This window comes from Pseudorca crassidens, chromosome 1 (genome assembly GCF_039906515.1).
Source record: "Pseudorca crassidens isolate mPseCra1 chromosome 1, mPseCra1.hap1, whole genome shotgun sequence".
Classification (NCBI taxonomy): Eukaryota; Metazoa; Chordata; class Mammalia; order Artiodactyla; family Delphinidae; genus Pseudorca; species Pseudorca crassidens.
The window spans coordinates 69813438-69833979 of NC_090296.1; the positions used below are offsets into that span (position 1 = coordinate 69813438).

At 40.1% G+C, this 20542-nt stretch overlaps 1 long non-coding RNA gene across 1 annotated transcript; it reads right to left on the reverse strand.

Annotated features, from left to right (window-relative positions):
• Nucleotides 1-1925: 1925 nt before the first annotated feature.
• LOC137228777 (uncharacterized) lies at nt 1926-20339 on the reverse strand. The gene is made up of 4 exons (XR_010945357.1): nt 20256-20339; nt 19684-19758; nt 11915-12059; nt 1926-2286 (listed from the first exon to the last, which is right to left on the reverse strand). It is a non-coding gene; the product is annotated as an uncharacterized lncRNA (long non-coding RNA).
• Nucleotides 20340-20542: the final 203 nt, after the last annotated feature.

Sequence of the window (20542 nt, forward strand, 5' to 3'; positions counted from 1 at the left end):
AGAATTAAAGGGGATCAAAATAAAATTTGGTACTTCAGAGGAAAGCAAAAGTGGTAACTGTACTGGATCTGAATATTAGAGTAAGCATAGTTCTTAGAAACTATATGATTTCAAGTATTCTGCAATTGGTCCCTGTCAACGTCTTGCTTCCCCAATCGTGTGCTGAACTTATGTCATCTTATTATGATATTATTATTACTCTTAATGATAAATGCTTAAAGCATTAGCTACCATTCATTTCATACCATACTCCGGGCTGAGTGCTAAGCACTTTATATGAATTATCTCATTTAATTTCAGAGTGACTGTATGAGGGAGTTTTGACAATATACTCATTTTACAGAGGAAACTGATGTCCATAAAAGTAAAGATGATCTCACAGCTAGTAAGTGAGGACTCAAAAAGTCTTTTTGACTCCTATTAATATATAATATTACTTTGAAGGTAATATTTGGTCCAAACCAATTATTGTTTGATCAACTGTAATTTACTTCAACTACTATCCTTCACACAAAGAGAATCAGATAGTTGTATTGAATATGTTCATTTTGTAGGTCACAGGAAAGACTGACAGGAAGGATTGACCTTAGAAGGTATAATTCTGGATCTGCCCCTCATAGTAGAAACCTTACACTCTGATTTTATCAACATGCCAAAAATGTATTCATCTATCAAAGGTAGATATACAGTAATCATCAAATCAAAACACTAATGTTTTGACCCAGAAATCAAATTATTCACTTATGATGAATAACTTAAATGAATAGATCTTCATTGAAGGCCTGGGATATAATTACTCACCTAAAGGTAACTGCTGTTATAAGTGAAATATTTGAAATTCATGTGATTAGTGTATATTCTAAGAACAAAGATACTTCGGAAGCCAAATAATAATCCAAATATTGCTTGGAAGACATGGATTCAGAAAGAAGATATTTTTGTGGATAGAATGTTTAACAGCATCAAGTTTAAAGAGCCTGATACACATTCACAACAGGAATGGCCTTTCATTGGGATTGAAGTCCAATGGAATTGAATCCACTCCCTCATCTCTGAACCGTACTTGCATAGGCTTTGCCTACTTTGCTTCTGGCTTTCCTTTATCTGCTTTCATGGCTAAAATTCTTTCTGCAGATATGTCAATACCTTCAATTAGTTTATGTCAAACCCTGCTGCACAGGAATTTGTCTGTTCTTTTAAGATAACTTTGCACACACTCATGCTGATTTGTTTTGTGTTGATCTTGAAATTTAACAATCGAAAGGCAATCTCATCTTGTGTCCTTTATTTCAGATTTCTTGCTAATACCTCTCTATCATAATCTATAAGAACAAAGCACCATGACAAGAGTTGAAAGAATTAATTCCAGGATAAGATAATGCTCACTGAAAAATCATGGCTATTTGTGAGAAATGAGTGAGAATAAATAATAGCAGCTGTTCTCCTCTTCTTTCACTTAGGGTAGAAGCAGTATATCCACAGGATTCAGTTAATCATCTTAACCACCTTGATTACTGGGGTAAAGCTCTCCAAACTCTTCCTACAAGAGGCACCATTTTTCTCTTTATTGATGGTACCAAACCCCATACTAAGAACTTTAGCTCTGGGAGGAAGTGTGGCCCAGAATAAATCATAACTGGCATACAATGTCAGGGAAAGATGATGCTATGCCACCTGTACCCTGTCAATGAAAAACTAAGCTCGTTCAAGCTTTATGCTGCTATGGTGCCATGCATTTCAAGAGCAAAGTCCAGTGCCGCATTCCTACTGTTCCCTTATCCACCTAGGCAAATGCCAAGAGGAGCAGTTTCCCACAAATAAGTGTGTGGGAGATAGTAAATACAGTAATAAGGCTAATTAACCTACCAGGGTGCTTCAAGACTGGAATGATTCAGTCAGACAGAAACAAACGATTTTTATTCCTTTATTATTATTTCTTCTTTATCTGTGGAGTCAGAGGGTGGGAAGAGGACCAAGAATTCAGACATGGGACAGATCTGGATGAACTTAGGAACCTATCTAGTAGTTGGCGTATACTGTAGAAAGAAGTGTTCCAAAAACAAAAACAAAAAAGAATGCTGAAGCAACTTTCTCCGGAGATGCATCATGTGCAGGGAGTCCCAGACGCATTTTTGCCTGGATCCAGCTACTTTTCTTTGAATTGAATTGGAGAACACGTATTTGGAAACTTCTGATTGATAACAGCACACCAATAAATAGATATCCTTTGATTCAAAGTGAACAATTGTGCCATCAACCTTCATTGTACTGACCCATGAGAAACCTCTGAAAATAACAACATGGAAAGGACAAGAAAATAGATGATCAGTACAAAAAAGGCAAAACTTCTTAATAATAAGAGAGAAATAGACAAAGATAAAAGTTAATTTACAAAAGCAAAAACAATTTTAAACAATATTAATCCTTTATTTGTAATTTTAAAAATTGTTGTGGTGTTATAGTATACTGTATACCAAATTTTATTTTTATTAGTAGAACTAATTGCATTCATAATGAAAGGAGGGAAATTCCATTAAAGTAAGCATTGTCTATGGTGTCATTGTAAAAATTTGATAAGATCTGAATATTCAAGCTATTTCAGTAAAGCAAAAAAGAACATGTGAAAACTTGCTGTGTTTAATTGAGCATATGCAAAGTTACCCTCCCCAAAAATGATGAGTAAGGAGATTAAAAGAAAAAATGTCAAAAGAGTGATTTTAAAAACATTATCTTACAGATCCTGAAAATCTTACTCAGTTAAATTACTCAGTTCAGTGCTTAGCCACTGCCAAAGATAAGACACAGCAAACTCACTAGCTGTCACTTGATTCTGCTTAATAACAGTTTCCTATAGGTAACAACAACCTGAACCATATAAATGGAGAGAAATCAGAAATCAAAAATTCTATAAGGAAAAAGAAATATATTCCAAAGGAAAAAAATGAAAGAAATATCTAATTAAACACCTGAAATAAGAGATAATTACTGTACTGTCTGGCAGAACTAATGAATGGGGAAAAAAATCAGAGCCGATTTAAAGTTTTATTACATCTTCACTACCACTGAATCATAACTTGAGGTACTTGTCCAAAAATTTTTCTTTTGGACAATGACTTTTGTGGTTTTTTAAAAACACTATAGCTAAATGGTATGTGCATAAATAAATAACAGACCATTAAACTTTTCCTAAGACGCTTAAAGATTACTTTCAAGAAACAATCTCAATTATAATAGTGGAGGAATCTTCCATTGAGAATAACATGTTAGTCCTATGTAGTTGTACTCTTGAGAGGCAGGATTTGACTTTCAAGTCCTAAAAAGTCATCATCGTGAGGCTCTACTTTAGTCATGTAACAGCACATTTGATCCATTTTCTTTTCCATTATCTTTTCAAAAGGAATAAGGTACTAGCCATACTCACAATCTTTTCTTTAAATTTATGGGAAACATGGTGCCTACTGTTCATTATTTGAGTGGGACACTTGGTTTGTCTTGTCTACAATAATTTAATGGGGTTATACACAAAGATGAAGGCTTTACGATTTTTTTTTTCAATCAGAAAAGAAACCGTCAGATACTATGAATTACCTGTCCTGTTTCATAGGTAGCACCTGTATTACTGCCACACATCTGTGGAAGCACAGTATCAGCCAACTGTTAATCAAGGATCACTTCCCTTCAAAGTGACTGATGATCCACTGTTAAAACAGCTTATAAAAATAACTTCTCCTTCGAAAAGGTGCTTCAGGGTTTTCAGACACATCTCACTGTTCCTGATAGTTTAATGCATGTATGAAAGTTAATTTCTCATTAATATTTAAAGAAGAAATGGCTTCAGAACAAATTTTAAATGATCCATTACATTTTAGAAATAAAATATTATTGGCATTATTTTCATCTCGATTACAAGGAATAATAATGTCCAAGATTAAGATTAGCTTTTAAAACTGTTAATGAGCCCTGGAAATGTGAAAAAGATATGGATTAGGTAGATGTAATGAGGTATGATTAAAGGGTGCAGGCACTGAAGGGTGTTGGAGAAATTCTTTTCAGAAAGAGTATAATTAGTGTCTGATAAAAGTACTTAGTAGATAAGATTTTTGAAGAAGAAAGGTTAAGATAAACACATACTTTATGACAAACCTGCTGAATTTTCCCCCTTTGGTTCTCTTACAGACTCAATATTATTTTGAAGTTTCATACATAAATAATGTTTGTCGAATACTTGATGCAATTTTATGAGACAATTAGAGTGTTTTAATTGCCAGACACGAGAGCAGAAAATGTGTTGAAACATCTTATTCCATTTTCAGTGTACATTTCTTTGTTGATTTATGTAATGTAGCTAATAATACGCAACGTACCCTAGTTTTTTTTTTTTTTTTTTTTTTTTTTTGCGGTATGCGGGCCTCTCACTGTTGTGGTGGCCTCTCCCGTTGCGGAGCACAGGCTCCGGACGCGCAGGCTCAGCGGCCATGGCTCACGGGCCCAGCCGCTCCGTGGCATGTGGGATCTTCCCGGACCGGGGCACGAACTCGTGTCCCCTGCATCGGCAGGCGGACTCTCAACCACTGCGCCACCAGGGAAGCCCAACCTACCCTCGTTTTAAACAAACAAATGAACTTCTAAAAAGCAAGCTTTCTGTAAGTTGCTAAGCAACTTCAAAGGCACATTTTGTTAATTTAATAAATAACATTTAGATGACAAATCCTTAAGGAAGATTTTTAACTCCATTTTATAAAAAGTAGAAAATCCAAGCAGTTACCCTTCTGATTTTCCTATTTCTAAGGCCTCAAGGCTAAGAAGAGACACTGCCATTTTCAGAGGTACATTTGACTCACTAAACAAAACATTTCTTCAATCGAAATTGTTACTATAATAGAAGTTAGGTTCTGGGACTCCTTGTGTAGTTCTCCAGAGTTAGAGCTCAGGCTTCACTCCCACAACTGAAGGTTTCTCAATCTCAGTACAATTGATATTTGGGACCGGCTAATTCACTGTCATGGGGGTCTCTCCTCTGAATTGTAAGATATTTAGTAACATCTATCCCTGGTCTCTACTTACTAGATGACAGTAGTAGCCCCACAGTTGTTACAACTAAAAATGTCTCCAGACATTGCCAAATGTGCCTGCTGGGGGTGGGGAAGGTGTGTCAAAATCACACCCAGTTGAGAACCACTGAAACTGAATAGTGGGTAAATATGTTAAATGAGAAAGATATCTTGAGCTTTAACTGGTGATGAAGATATCCTGAAATTAGTCACCATCAGTCAACACCTAACATCCCCTAGCACTACCAACAATGAAGATTAAAGTGGTAATGCTTATTCCAGTGGTCTGGGGCTCTTACTTTATTCAAGACTCATTACTGATTTTATCATTTAAATGTAATTTCCATTGTATAAAAACTGGGGAGAAAGGGCTTAATGATGACTGTCTACAGTCACTCTGTAGTAATGTCCCATTCCAGAACTGCACCAAAATCTTTTCTCATACTCTTTCTTCCTCAATTTTCACTATGCTCAGTTGCTGGCTAGAATCATTTTAAATATAAATCTCCATTTTAATCATGCCATCCTCTGCTCACAGGGCCACCACAGGTCTCCATCACCTCTACTATCAAATACAAACTCCTCTGCATGATCTTTAAGGTTTCCTACAAATTACTACCAAACTCCATCTCATCAAATATCTTTCTCATTCTCCATTTATGCCACCTTTACCCCCCTTGAACACAAACAGCTTGCATTTCCAATCTTTCTATGTGGCACATTAAGGACAAATTCATTTTCTCCATGAAAGTTTTCCTAATTAATCCTTCCTGTATTTCTTATCAGTATCATATTTCTGTTAAAAGAATGACACGACTGCAAATTAATTTGTGAGGCAATTGTTTAGTGAATGTTTTCAATATTCCAGACACTGAATACTGCTTAGTAGCTGTTTCTATCAATTTACATTCACATTATTTATGCCCAGCTAGATTGTAAGTTCCCAGATGAGAAGAACAGGTCTTATTTGTATCCCTCAGATGCCTATTAATAATGATGCTAAATACACTTTAACTTTGATTAGCAATTATAACCTTTCAAATTACTTTCATGGTTATTAGCTTATTGGTTATATATTTTCACTATTTTACAGTCAATGAGAGTGGGACATTAAATGCCCTAGGGACTAGTCTATAGATTACACAACTGGTGCTTAGCAGAATATGCATTTAATATATGTTGACTGATTGAATCCAGTCTCACAAGTTCACAACTATGAAATTTCTCTCCTGGTTACATAAAGTTCTTATAGCATTTTTTAGAAAATGTTATCGTAAAGAACAAGAACAGTTGAATGATGCAGAAGATACAACATAGGATTGAATTGTTTGGCAAGGATTAAACTATAACATAGCAGGAAAGCGAAAGAGAAATCTTAGTTTCTGCCTCAAATTAGCTATAAGAGATTAACTTCGTAAGGCCTTGACCTCTTACCACAGAAAGTAAAACTTAAAAAAAAAAAGCAAAATGGAAAGGAAAAGCCACAGAAGGGCTGATAAACCCCACATTCTAAAAATCACAGCATTTTATCTCTTACGTATGAAAAAGTTCAAGAAAACACTTTCAATATCTTAAGAGATTTCCTCCCACTGTTTGGGGGAGTCCCTAAAAAACATCAAAATGCCCGTAAAAACCATTTATTTATCAACCTCTCAACTGAATTTAACAAAACACCGGAAGGCAAAAGTCAGCTGCTTTCTGAGGATACCTACTATCCCTAAGCACCATGTACCTAGCGGAGCAGCATCATTTATTCAGTAATTCTTTCAGCATTTATTGCAAGCCTACTAAGTGCGGACACTGCCCTAGGCCCTTCAGGAAAACTGGCCTAAATCTCAGTAGCTGATGTGAACGGGTGCAGGGAATTCAGAAAGGGGGGGAGGGGGGCGGGGGGTGGTGATCTGAAAAGACAAAAAAAAAAAAATCTTCAATGGGCTTTTTCTCTCAACCTCTGGCCCTCCTCCACTGTGCCCCCCTCCCATACCCCCAAGTTTAAGGAAGCAAATAATTAAAGTCAAAATAAAAAGAAATGAATGGAACAGGTAAACTTCCCAACAGCTACGGGAAAGTTATAGAAAACAGCTCTCAGGGGTGTCCCTCAGCCCGGTGACTAGGCGGGAGCGCAGAAGCCCACGGGACGGAAGTGCTGGGGAGAGGAGGGTCAGGGCCCCCGGGGGAACCGGAAGTGCAGGACCTGGAGGGCGCGGGAGAAATGGGCCTGGGCAGGGCTTGACTCAAGCACCGAGACCTTACGAGGCCTCTCAGGGGGTTCTCTGACCACCAGGCCTCATCGCGGCACAGCAGGCTTTCTGCAAAATAGGCATTTTGGAGCTTTTCCGAAGAGGTTCCTAGAGGTGGCGGTAACCTTGACGTGAGGTCTGCAGCGAGGGTCCGCGCTCCTCTCCCAGCTTTTTCCTGGGCAAATCAGCTCCCCCGACACCGGTACGCGGAGGGGAGCGGACGCCCTGGGCCCCCAGTCGCGCGGGCGGGGTTGGGGTGCGGTCCTGTCTGGCGTCGGCCGCGCGGTGCCCCCTTCCCGAGGGGGAGGAACACTGGAGTGGGCGGCGGGGTGGGTGTTAGAAAGCTGGCCCTCTGGGGGTCCGGGGTTCCAACGGGGCCACTGAAAATGTGTCTGAGGCAGGGCTCGTAGCGGGGGCTTTGTTCTGGCCGCCCTCTTTTCTGAGGCCCCCGGCCGGGGCGGCGGAGCGGCTGATGGACCCGGCAGAGGACCGACTCGGGCCTCGGCGAACGCCCTGGGCTCGCGCGGCGCTTTGCGAGCGGCGGTGGGGGCGGAGGGGGCACCGTGGGGCCCTTTTCAAACTAAATTGTTAAGAAGAAAGTTGGCTCTAGGGTTTTTATCCGGGATATGGAAAAGAAGATAGAAACTCGGAGTCTGTCTCTGTTGGTCTTTCTCGACCCCGAATTAATTCTGAAGCTCTCGGCCTGGCCTGCAAAGGCGGAGGGGTAGGACAGGGAGCACCTCTCTTTTCCTCCCTCTCCATTCCCCACCCCCAGCCCCCGGCTCGTCCTCCCTCTCTCCAGGGACCGGCTCACCCCCGCCCCTGCCTTCATCCCACACACTTCATTGGACCGTCTCAGGAATCCCTGACATATTCCACAGAACACAGAACGACTAGAGCGCTCCACTGCACTCGTTCCCAGCCCTGGGCGACTTACATCAGAATAAGAGAGCTAGAGAGTTTCTTGCTGGTCTTAATATAATTAAAATGCACCAGCCCTGTGTATTCCCAAAGGCGCGAGAGGGAAAGTGTTTGAACTCGGCGCTGATGGTTAATGGATCTGCACAACATGGCTTGTAAGTTCAATTTTGAGATCTCCCCAACCAAGTCGTCACTGGGAAGAAATAGCTTTCGAGATGATTTTTCATCGCATTAAATGTAGGACTCCTCCTCACTCTCTACTCTCTTTGAATGTCCAAAGATGGAACGGAAACTCTAGGTTAATTTCCAAAGGTTAGTGACCCAGAGGAGCCCTGACTCCCCTCCCTGCCCTGCCTGCTCTCGGTCATCCTGGGAATGGGGAGAAACCCTGGGGTCTGTAGGACCCTAACAACTCCTGATTGCTAAAAGGGGGAGGAGGGACGGAGGAGAGAAATGGAAAGGGAGAAACACACATTTGTGTTCATTTACACATTTCCTGTGCAGAACGAAAAAGTCCCACCATCAGCAAAAGAAGTCTTTTCCTCCAAAATAGCAGCCAAAGAGGGAAAATTAGAATATGCATAAATTTCTTCATTTTCATTTGCACAGAGCACGATTTCCGGCAGATTTGTATTTAAACTGCTCGATTAATCCCAATTTCTGAACAGTATTTTACTTAGCATCTTCCCAAAACTCACCTAAAGAGTATTGCTCTCCTCCCACTACCCTGTTTTGAAGCTTCCTTCTTCCCTAGTTTCCAACTGCCAATGAGACTTTCATTGATAAGACTGTCACTTTATTTTTTCTGTCCATCGTCTTCTTTTCAAAACTGGACTGATGCATTGGATTGCACTTTAATACAAGCTGGCTACTGTCTGTGAAGCCATAACTGCAAATGAGAGCCTAATATAAAGGCTATGTTTTTGAAATGTGTACCCAAAAGAAAATAAACATGATAGGACCAATAGACTTTTGCAGCTCCCCTCTTGGCGTGGAATCCTTTCCTTTTCTACACAGGTCACATCCTTCCACCATTAGCAATAGTTAGGAGGCTTGGACACGTCCATCCCCCCAAACTTCTCCCCCCTCCCCCATTTTTAAGGAGTGTGATAGTCACACAACACTCTTCAAAGGAGTATTACTCATCATAAACATTCAAAGAGTATCAGTCCATTAAATCCCCCCCACAGACCATTTTTAAAATATTTGTTTTGCCACTTGTGCAACAGATCTGGCTGTATCTGCCTTGAAAAATTCTTTGCTGGAAAAAAATGTTAGCATCATTTGAAACCATTCCTTTTGTGAGATATAATAGCTTGACTTGGACTTACCTCTCCTGTCTTTGAAACTGTATATTTCTTTTATTTAATTATAGAATGTGAATGTTTAAAGAATGAAATTACTACATCTTGGCTTACTGAAAACATATATAGATCTTAGTGCCACTCAGTCCAAAATTCCTCACTCTTGCACACCCCAAAACAGAAAGAAACTTATATTTGCTTCATAATACAGCCTAAGCAGAATGTCGTGGTTCTGGCTTTCCTTCGGTGTGTACAGATCACAAATAAACACCAATTATGGGTGGTTAAAAAGTTAGAAATGCTAATATTTGTTTAGTTCTTAGTTTCTACTTAAAAATAAATGTATATTTGAGCCATATGTAGCATGGTATATAAAATACATATGCATAAGCATTAATATAGGTTGGCTAAAGATGTTTTTACGAAACTGGGATACAGAAGCCTACTAATTTTGTTAAATGGGTGCATAAACGGAATGCAGGTGAATGTCTGCATGACTTTTACTACTTTGTGAAATATCTGCTTTTATTGTTTCTTTACTTTCTGTCAAATATTCCCATTACAAATGTATTGACTTAGTTTCTTCTAGTTAGGCATGTCTTCAGTGACTCAGAGGTTCTCAGTTACATACAATTAAATCCAAATTGTTTGAAACTTCTTAAAAGCCATACTTTGGGGGTGTACATAACAGGATTGAGGGCTACTTTTACTGGTGATGTTGATTTCTTTTAATTTTCTTACTGAAACAAATGATAATTGCCTTTTAATCAAAGGAACAATTCAAATGAATAAAAAACAGTAACTGAGAACATTTTCCATAAAATATTATTTTAATTAGAGTTGGATTTTATATGGAAAGCACCAGTTTGATTTCAAGTTGCAGAGTTGTACTTCCAGAAGAATTGAAGTGAACTTAGTAGTTATTAGTTATTTTTAGTGCACAGAGAAAGCCTGGGGGTACCACTGAAGAGCAGAGCAATATACAGTTCCAGCCAAAGCTGCCTTTCTCTATTGCAGACTGAGCATCACCTCAGTGAATTTATCCCTAGAAATGAAAGCTCCTCATTCTCTGCTGATCTTTCGTGAAAAACAATCTCATGAACTGGAATATTTTCATACATTTTTAAGTGAAAAGACTAGACGGAAATGAAAAAAGATTGTTCAACCTCCCTGCTATGAAAGGTGAAGAGATAGATGCACAGTACGACCAGCAGGGAAGTTGCGTCCTTCTTTTTTTCCCCCTCCCTTTCTTCCTTCAACTACCGTTTGGTTTAGTTATGGATTGTGTGTATACAGCAATATCTAAAGAAAAAAGTTTTTTTGAGGACAAAGTGGCTATTGATAGTTATGCCTTTCTTTTTGTAATTGTTTTTTAACAAGGTATGAAGATCTCATTTTCTTATAAATTTTCAGGGCTACATTAATTTGCAGGAACAGAACAATGCAAAAACGTTTTATGATCACCCTTCCTTCCTCTCAAACTGTCCTTCTGTTGCTAAGGTTGTTTTCCATTTGGCCCTAGCTGCTGGGCTGCCGAGGAATTTCTATCTCATTCTCTGCTCTTCTCTCCCACAACCACCCTTTCTCTCCTAACCAGCTTTCTTTCCCCTTCAAAATGAAAGCAGTTACCAAACAACCTGCTTTAACCCCAACATCTGCCTGAAAAAAAAAAAATGAGTCTAATTCCCTCCCCATCTACTTTTTATTTTCTTTCATTTCCTTTTTCTTGGGGGTGGGGTGCACAGGGGGCTCAGGAGATAGGGAGAACATTGGGCTGACAGGAGAGTTAGATGCCTGCAAGTACAGACTCACTGGCAGATTCTTTCCAGCCTAGTCTCAGGAACTGGTGGCTGTTCTTGAACCCAGAACAGTAAACCTTGGCAAGTTTACAATTGACAAAAACACATCTCCCTCCTCCTAAGGAGATGGGTCAGCTTTACCAGCTAGCGTCCCACTGGCTGCTAACATCTTCAACCTGGTCTCCTCCCTCCACTTCTACTCCCTACACTTTATTGTCCCCTTTCCATCCCTCCATCCCTAAGGAATCAAGAGTTCATCCAGGGGGCCCTAATTTCTAAGTTTTGTTTCTTGCCCAATGACCCGAGTTCCTCAGGGCCAGTGTTCTCTTTGGATTCATGAAACCTAAGTTACTTTGCCCCTCTCAAACTCCTTAGCTTTGTGAACGTGACTCCCAAATACGACAACTTGCCTATTCACCAGCAGAACTCCAGACAGAAGGCACCAGGTCCTTCTACTCAAGAATCCCTTCACATGTCTGCCTCTGCTCCCAGCCTCCTTCCCAGGTTGATTTACTTGGGAACAGTGTCCAAGGGGAACATGCCCATAGCAATGAAGAGGAGTGGGCACAAAAGTACTCAATGACATTAAAAAGACCTACCATATTAGACCAAGGGAGTCTCTATTAGAACACGAGTTGGACAGGAACAGATCATCCATCTAACAGTGAAACAAGAAATCAGAGGAATGTCCCAACTGCAGCCGTGAAACACAAATTTCAGACTGAAATGGATTCCATCTTCATCCTGTTGGCCAGAGAAATTATTTTTAAATTGTTTCTGCTATTATTGTGTGCATTATTGTTAACATTTTATTTTTGTCATTATTGCTGCAGTTTTTTTTATTTTTGTTGTTGTTGCTGCTATTATACTACTCAACAGAAGTTTAGAAAGATTAGTCAGATTAATTAGTTTATTGGTAATTTAAAGTAGAAAACTAGTAATTAAGTCAAAAACTAAAAATGATCAGGGATGATTCATACCAATGCAGGATTTGGGAGGAAGAGAATCTAAATTTTGGATATAAAATTTGGCAGCTGTGAAATAAACAGGACTTGGGGATCAGAACCATGATAATTGGAATATTCTTAGTCACTCCATCTCTCCCCCTGCCCTGCTCCAAATTCAGCTAAGATCATTCTGTGATTTGTTTGATAGAAGGAAAAAATTATATTTGTTTTTGTTGACAAAGAACAAAGACCCCAGGCTTGTTCTTCATGTGATTTGCATTTGCACATGAATTTCCTCTGCCCAGGACTATCCAAATGTCTAAGATCCCTCCCCTCCAAGTTTGCCTCCTTCATCTCTTTGCTCTTGTTACACACCTCACTGAAGAGGGTGCATCATATAAGACAGGTATACAGTTTCAGCCCTCTCCACAGACACATTCCATGGAATATAAATTCAATAATGCAATTCTCTCCACAACAAGCTCTCTGCTCTCTTTCAAATATAATTAATGTTTTGATAGTGTAGTTCTTTAACTACATATATACACACAAAAACAGACATACCCTCTAGCTTTGCTGTTTTTGAATCTAAGACAGAAATGGATGTGGCTCTTTCAGTCACTACAAAAATTCCTCAACTCAGTCAGCCCACAGAGAAGAAATCTGTTTAGGTAATAACTGCACAGTCTGTTGTGTGTCCAAAAATATTTAAAACAATTAAAAAATGCAAGCCCCTAGTTTTTGATAGTCATTTTTGTCAAATTTCCTAGTAATTAAAGGATATTCTGAATTGATATTCTGATATAGACATTCACCAGATAACAGTCAAAATCAACAAAAACACTGTCCTAAACTACTGGTTGTCTTTTCCAAGTTTTGATGATGGAAACTGAATTTCAATACCTTCCATTTACCCAACTGGGACTAAACTGACAGAGATGTATAAAAACTAGCAACCATAATAACAAAACTGCAACGACTTCCATAAGGAATTGCTTACTCTGTCAAATACCTCAGTTATATGTTTTAGGTGGGTAAATTCATTTAATTGCAGTCAGTTGTATATTGACATATTCGTATGTGAAATAGATGGTCAGAAAGACAGGTAGATGACAACATATCCAATAGCAGTTAAGTGAGCAAATGCTGCTGAACTCCCATATTCAAATGTACAATATCCCTAACATTTTATTTCTACCAGCTGACTAAAACTATAAGAGGACAAATAAACTTTCAGAGTGTAGGACATGATATGTTTTCAGTCTTTGAAGAAAAATATGTAATCTATAATATTTAATCCAATGAAAATATAAACCTTAATCTCCCTATATTGTTACTGAGTTGAAGGAGCTAGTTATTTGGAACTGATTCACTGATTTCCAAGCATCTGGGCTATTTTGTGTGATTTGTGAATGTATATGAGGTGCTGGCAGGGGGAAAATTTTACACATTTTCTCTTCTCCACAAAATTTTCAGAGAGGATATGTAAAAGGAATTTTTTAAAAAATCTTTTGAGGTTTTATTATCTAACTCTTCATGTGGTATTTGATGTTTGGAATTGTGAAAGAAGGTAAAAGAATGAACAAGGAAAGGAGCACATGTGGCTGATTTCAAGTAAGTAGATCTTTTTACTAGATGCGAAAGAAACAAAACTATTTCCCCAATACAGTTGTGCAAAAAAAGGGGAGAGTGTGATTTGTGACGAGCTCACTGTGCTTTGTGTTATTGTTTTAGAGGGTGGTGGCCCATCAAGTTTCCTTTAGTATTGTTTTCTCCAAACCGTTTTCCTTGAAAGCAAATGTGGGAACTACTTATCCCTTCATTCCCTCTCAGGCTAACATATAAACAGCAAATATTTCAGTTAAATTTTCAATAGAAAAGAGTCTTTACAGGTTGGGAGCTTCCATCTTAATACAGGACTAAATTATCAATCCCAATTGTTTAGACGCAGTTAACTTGATATTTGCCTCTAGTGAGTTTCTGTGTGTGTGTGTGTGTGTGTGTGTGTGTGTGTGAGATTTATACAACACTGATCAGCAATGATGTGTGACCTATCAAAAAGAAATCTTCCGTCAGACTTTTTAGATTTGTTCTGATTTCTTCCTTGTTTTCTTTCTTTCGATTTGTTTTTGAGGCAGTGACACGACTACTTCTCTGATTCGCAAATGAGGTTTTGTTTGGCTCAGATTAATATTAAAGAAGATCACATACACGGTTGGAAAATATTGTTATTTTTCTTTAATGGAGAAAATTGGACTCCCGCGTGTCAGATCTGTGGTTTTCTGAAGGGCAATGGAAATGGTACTGACATCACTTTGCACTTTAACAATCGGATTTGGTCAGGGTACAAGTTGTTTGTTTAACCCGACAGCTCGGTGCACCCCGTCACACGCTTTGCACACTCATTAAAACGATTATTCACGACCTGTCGAGTGTTTTCGGGTTCATTCACAGGAAAGGCTTGGAGTGAGCGAGAGCAATTCAAGTCAACACTGTCCACTACCCTGATGCACGTGAAGACGAGCTGGTGCGTGCGTAAAAAGATGGAGGGAGGGGTGGGTGAGCATGCTTCACTCTAAGTCCCAGTCCCGTTCATCTGCTGCTCCGGAATCTCAGTCTCGCAAGAATGCCGAGAGTGCTTGGTTCTAACGGGCCATATCGCTGTGTTAACTTAGAGGGCTTGGCACGGGACGGAAAAATAAAATAGACCAAATAAACTCAAAGCTGTCCCTCTGCTCCTCCTTTCAACCTTCTGCAAAGCTTAAGGAGCCGGAGCTCGCCCACCTTCTGCCTGCAGCCGCCTGACTGCCAGGCTCCACCTCTCACAGTGCGGATGCTGAGGATAAGTAGTTTCAGGAAAACTCGCCAGGATGAGGAGAGTAATTCCATTTCTGAAGCCCCTTTCGTTCTTAAGAAAGAATTCGGTTGATTTCCCTCTCTATATTCTTTGCAGATACAGGGGAGGGGGGAAACGTGGGAGATGAAGAATAGAACTGTTAACCGTATTTGGTAGATGAATTGCAAATTATTAGTGAAGAAAGATTCATCCTCCGAATTGCAATAAAAGACCTATAAAGCCAGAAGTCAATAGCCCTCCATGAATTCAGCCACTTTTGTTTTTCTATTTCCAAATCATCTTTCAACATTTTGTAATGACAGTAAGAGAAGCACAAACACACATGCATCTCAATCTCCCACTATTGCCTTGTACATATAAAAGGCACACCCGTGGTCTTCAGTTGTTGTATTTGTTCAAAAGAATCCTGATGCCATAACATTCACATGTGAGCTGTTAGTTCAAGAGAAATGCCAATCTTCATAAGGTATAATCGTATATGTACACTTAATAATAGAATATATGAGTGTATATATGCATATAATATGTAGTGAAGAACCCTAGAATATCCTGTTCAGTATAAGTACCCCTGGCATAACTTAGAGGTAATAGATGTTTGAAAACATTGCCATTTCTATATTCAAAACCCGTTGCTCCTTGATTTTTCATAGATAGCATTAGTAAACCCAATGGCCACCTTATTGTCATGAGGGTAACCTAGTCATGTTAACGGAAAAATATGCATTCGTCAGTTTCATTCTATCATATCTAACATCATAAAGTCATGTTTTCCTAGTTTATTAAAACACGTAAGTACAATGTTTGAAGAGAAGAATGGAAGCTTTTGAGTAGCGCGAGATTTTAATCAGAGACAGGTTCCTAATTGCTAAAAAGCAAGTACAAATAAGTAATTTCATAAGCTCTTTGGATTACCACAATTCACTACCAAGTTTACATAAAATTCATCTGTCAAATGTGTTTCCTATATAAGCTCTTTCATTAAAACCAACCTGCGATAATAATCAAGAGGCAGATGCTGAAATATGTAAGTAAATAACTGAAAGTCTCTGCATAAATAAACACAAATCAATGCAGTAATAGACAACACTATCGATGCAGGAATGATCGATTTTAGTCTTCCAACCTGCAATCAGAGCTCCCAATGTATAATTAAAAGTATATTTTTCAACTCCACTACTACTACTACTACTACTACTACTACTACTACTACTACTACTACTACTACTACTGGAAATAAATAAATAAATAGATAGATAGATAGATAAATAAATAAGCCCAGCTGCCACTTCTACCTGATTCTACTTTATTTCTTCTAGAGTATTTTTGATGGGGTGGGAGGCGTACTCTACTTTTTCTAAGAAAGCTTTGCCAAACTTAAAACTACATCATTAATTATAAAAATTATAAAAGTATTAAATAATAAAATTACCACCTTATTCATGTTCTGAATTTTCAACCTTCATCATAGCCTCTAATTATTCAGCACATTTTAATGGGGGAAAAACACACAAAGTACTCATTATTTTTAAAGATTTTTTTCAACTACTATAGTACCTTTGGCTTTAAAGGTTCTTTGGGCCTTTTGTTAAAATAAATGAGAAAAAAATGTTATTTCCTCAATATACCCTGGAAGTTCTCATGCCTATGCCTGCATATGCAAGCAATCTGAAACAAGGAAGGAGGGAAAAGCATCTGCGTTATTCCAAAATTGTTTCATAAAGTGATTGCAAAACAAACAAGTGTCTGACTCAAAGAAATAAATATACTTTGGATTTCTAGAAATTCACATCTGAAACGTTTCAGATTTTGCTTAAAGTTAAATTTCCTTTTTGAGAATATTTATGGAGGGCAGAATTAATTTAGATTAGCAAGCACCGGTGTATGATGAGTTTAAGTATTTAGGTTCTGTAGAGTAATGAAAATATGGTGTTCATATTTTTTTCTTAATCAACAAAGATGCTTATTTACATTCATCCTTGAATTGGTGTGGTCCTTCTGAAGCACAGGCCTCTAAATTTTTTTTTTTATTTATGAAATTCAGCTTCTTGGAAAGTGATTTTTTTCTTACATATCACCAGCACATAAATATCAATTTTGATTATCTTTATATTATTATGTGACCAAGCGTTCTCTTTGACTCCTCTCCTCTCCGTCCAGAGAAAAGAATTCAGGGGCAACCGGACCCGAAAGGAAAATATCATCAGTTATTGTTTAGGGCTAATTTAACAGATAATTTAACTTCAAACAACAATGATCAGGTCATTAAATTTCAGAGCAGTGAGAAAATGAAAGAACTGAGAGATAGCTCTCCCTAACCCCACTACAGTTTTTAGTCTTCCTGCTTAATCAACGGAATCAACAATGTCTTGTCATAGAGGTGGGGAGCAAGATAGGTTTACACCTTAAATGCATTCTGATTCAAAGGATGAAATAATAAAAGGAGGAGAAAAGGGGGAATAAAACTAAGGAAAAAGGCCCTAATTCAGGGAGTGCTGGCTGTGTAGGAAAATTCAACCTAAATGGAAAATGAATGTCCCAAACATTCAGTCTGGCGAACACTCTCTTTCATTCGGACACTGATCTCCAAATCTTTGCAATGTGCAATGTGCCTTCCTCCCATGCAGCTTTTCCGAAAGACCAAAGACAAGGGCACAGGCACACGCCACAGAAAGGACATGGGACATCTTATCTCCCCTCCCACTCTCACAAACATAATTTTGAGAGTTACTTGCTATTTTAAATGCCTTTTTCTGATCAAAAAAATTCTGGAATTTCTGCCTACCTCAAGTTTTGATAGAGGGCCAGGTGAGGATGGTGTTGAAGCATGGAAATTGTCCTATGCAGGATGTGGAAAGGGGCAGTCGGAAAAGGATGAGCTCTATTCTGTATGGTCCTTTCCTTCCTGTTGTCTTTCCAAGGCTGAAGATCATTGCCTGAGAAACCCACACACAGGCAGATTGCTCTGCCCACCTAACCCCCTGCCTCCCTTTCCCCAGCCCAGGAAAGGGTTGCCCTTTATAAAGGCCAGCTTTATAAAGTGTTGAGGGAATTCCTACCCCAAGGCTATCTCTTTTCCTCTAAGAATCCTTCAGCTTGGACCACAGGTTTGGGCAGAAAAGGAACATGGGGTAGAAAGCGAAATAGAAGAAGAGTAGAGATTGGAAAGGGAAAAAGATGTCTACTACAGAGAAACCAGTTCTATCAACTAGCAGATAAGTGCTGAGATCTGAAACCACACCAGGTAAACAAAAAGAAACAACTTTCAGGGGGAAGAGGGCGGGTGGAGATGAGTGAAGAAGAAAGGAAAAAGGTGGGGAAGCGCGCCGGCCAAGCTTCTGGAGTCAATTTTCCTGGCATCAGCCAGTGTGAGCTACCAAAATTTTAAGCTCTGCTTGTCCTGGGCAAGAGCGCCCTCACCTTGCTGCTCTCTGCTCAGCGCCCGGCTCCCCGTCTGCGGGCATCTCGGCCGCAACGTCCCGGGAGCGCCTCTCCACCGCGGCCACCTCGCCGCTAGCGCCGCCGCGACTCGGCAGCCTAAGTCCCCTTTCTACACGATTCCAAAATCCGAGAAAACCACGCCGCCGGGTCCCTACCACGACGACTTCAAGTCCCGCCATCGTGCCCCTCTCCAACTTAAGCCTGAAGTCCCTGAGGTGTCGGAAAGTCTAACAGGAAACCGCGGCGGGGGCCCCAAACGCGCATCGGGCCGAACCAACCTATCTGTCTGGCGCGCTCGCAGCCCTCTCGGGACAGCCGGGCTCTGGAGCTTACACCGCCGTCTCGTAAGTGTGCATTAAGAATCAATTATTTGCCTGAGATCCCAAGGCCGGGAACTGGGATATTCCCAGCAGGGACGAAGTCAAGCCCAGAACGGAGCTCATTTCCCTACGCCTTCGAATAAGGGAAGAAGAGCCTCCAACCTCCGACCCGTGCCGCTCTCTACTTGGAGCAGCTCCGCTAAATCCCGCAGTGACCCTCGCCCGACCCAGGCCAAGGAGCTGGGGGCGGACGGCCAGCTCTGGGGAGGTTGGCAATGTTCGTGCGAAAATAGGGGAGGAGGGGCAGTCCACCAAAAAAGAAAAAAAGAAAAGAAAACTCTAGAATGAGGCAAGTCCTTGGCTCTGGAGCAAAGACCTTTGTCTCAAATAGGGAGAGCAAATACCTACGGGTTTGAACCCTAAGTCTCGTTAGTGTATTCTCGCAGTTTCTGTAAGACTAGGAAATCCTACTTCCACGAAATAAATTATTTTGCACTTTGGAACCTATTTCAGTTTCCCACTACCCCTGCTCCATATAAATTCATCTCCTTTCTTCTCCATCCCTTTTTGCCATATCTACATCCTCTTTACTTAGGGATCCACCTTGACTTACTGCCGCCTTGGGAAAAAATCATGCATTCTTTCAGCTACTTCTGCTGATAGCGCGCCCTCTAAGAAAATTTTTCAAAAAAAAAGAGGCGTCTTTAGCTCTGGACCTGAAAGTCGCGGTTTAAGCCTTAGTCAAAAGGAGACTGTCGGGCACAGACCCCACCGCACCCCACCCACCGTAAAGCACTTTCACTTACCGATCTTGGGGTAAGAGCGCTCTCAGTCCTTAAGTCTTTTTTCCTCGGCATCCTTCGGGCAACCTCAGGCACAGTCTTGGATGGAGGGGGGAAAAAAAGCAGAAATCGGAAGGCAGAAAAGAGACTCAAAACATAACACTACCTCATCTATTCCCCTGAGCCACCTTGGCCTGCATCCTTGGGAAACGGTCCCGGTGAACTGACCGCTGGAGTGGGGAAAAGGTCGGTTTGGGGGCCGAAAACTAAGAGGTGGATTATTTTAACTACTCGTGGTTGGGGGGAGGGGAGACCCTGGAGGGAGGGTAGAGAAGGGGAAATGATTGGGATGAGAAAAGCCTTAAAAAAAATTTTTTTTAAAAAAGCACGCAAAAGAAAATCAAGCATGAAGTACTGTGAAAGATAGCGCCTTTGAACTCTTACAGGTTGGTAGCTCTTAGGAAGAATGCAGACGTGTGTATGCGCGAAAGGAGAATCTAGACGACCCCAATTCTTTCCATATCTCCAGGATCTGGCCTCGAGTAGGGGGGAAAATAAAAAAAAGAAGGGAGAATTTTAATTCCAGTTTCACCTACCCTGCTTGTTGGAATGGCTGCGCAGATTTTCATGTTGGAGAGTTCCATCTGTCTGGCAGAAGCTGGAGTGGTGTTGGGGGCAGGTTATCTGGTGAAGTGGGAATGTACAGGAACCCCGCCCTCTAGGCACGGTTACACAAGCCCAGCAACCCGTCCCAGCCAGTTCTAAAACCTCTAATGGTCTTCACCTTCACCCTTTGTTAGCCTGTTTCTCAAACAGGCGTTTAGTCCCAAACACAACCAGCCACTTTAGCTATTCATAAAATTAATTTCTCAAAAGCAAAGTT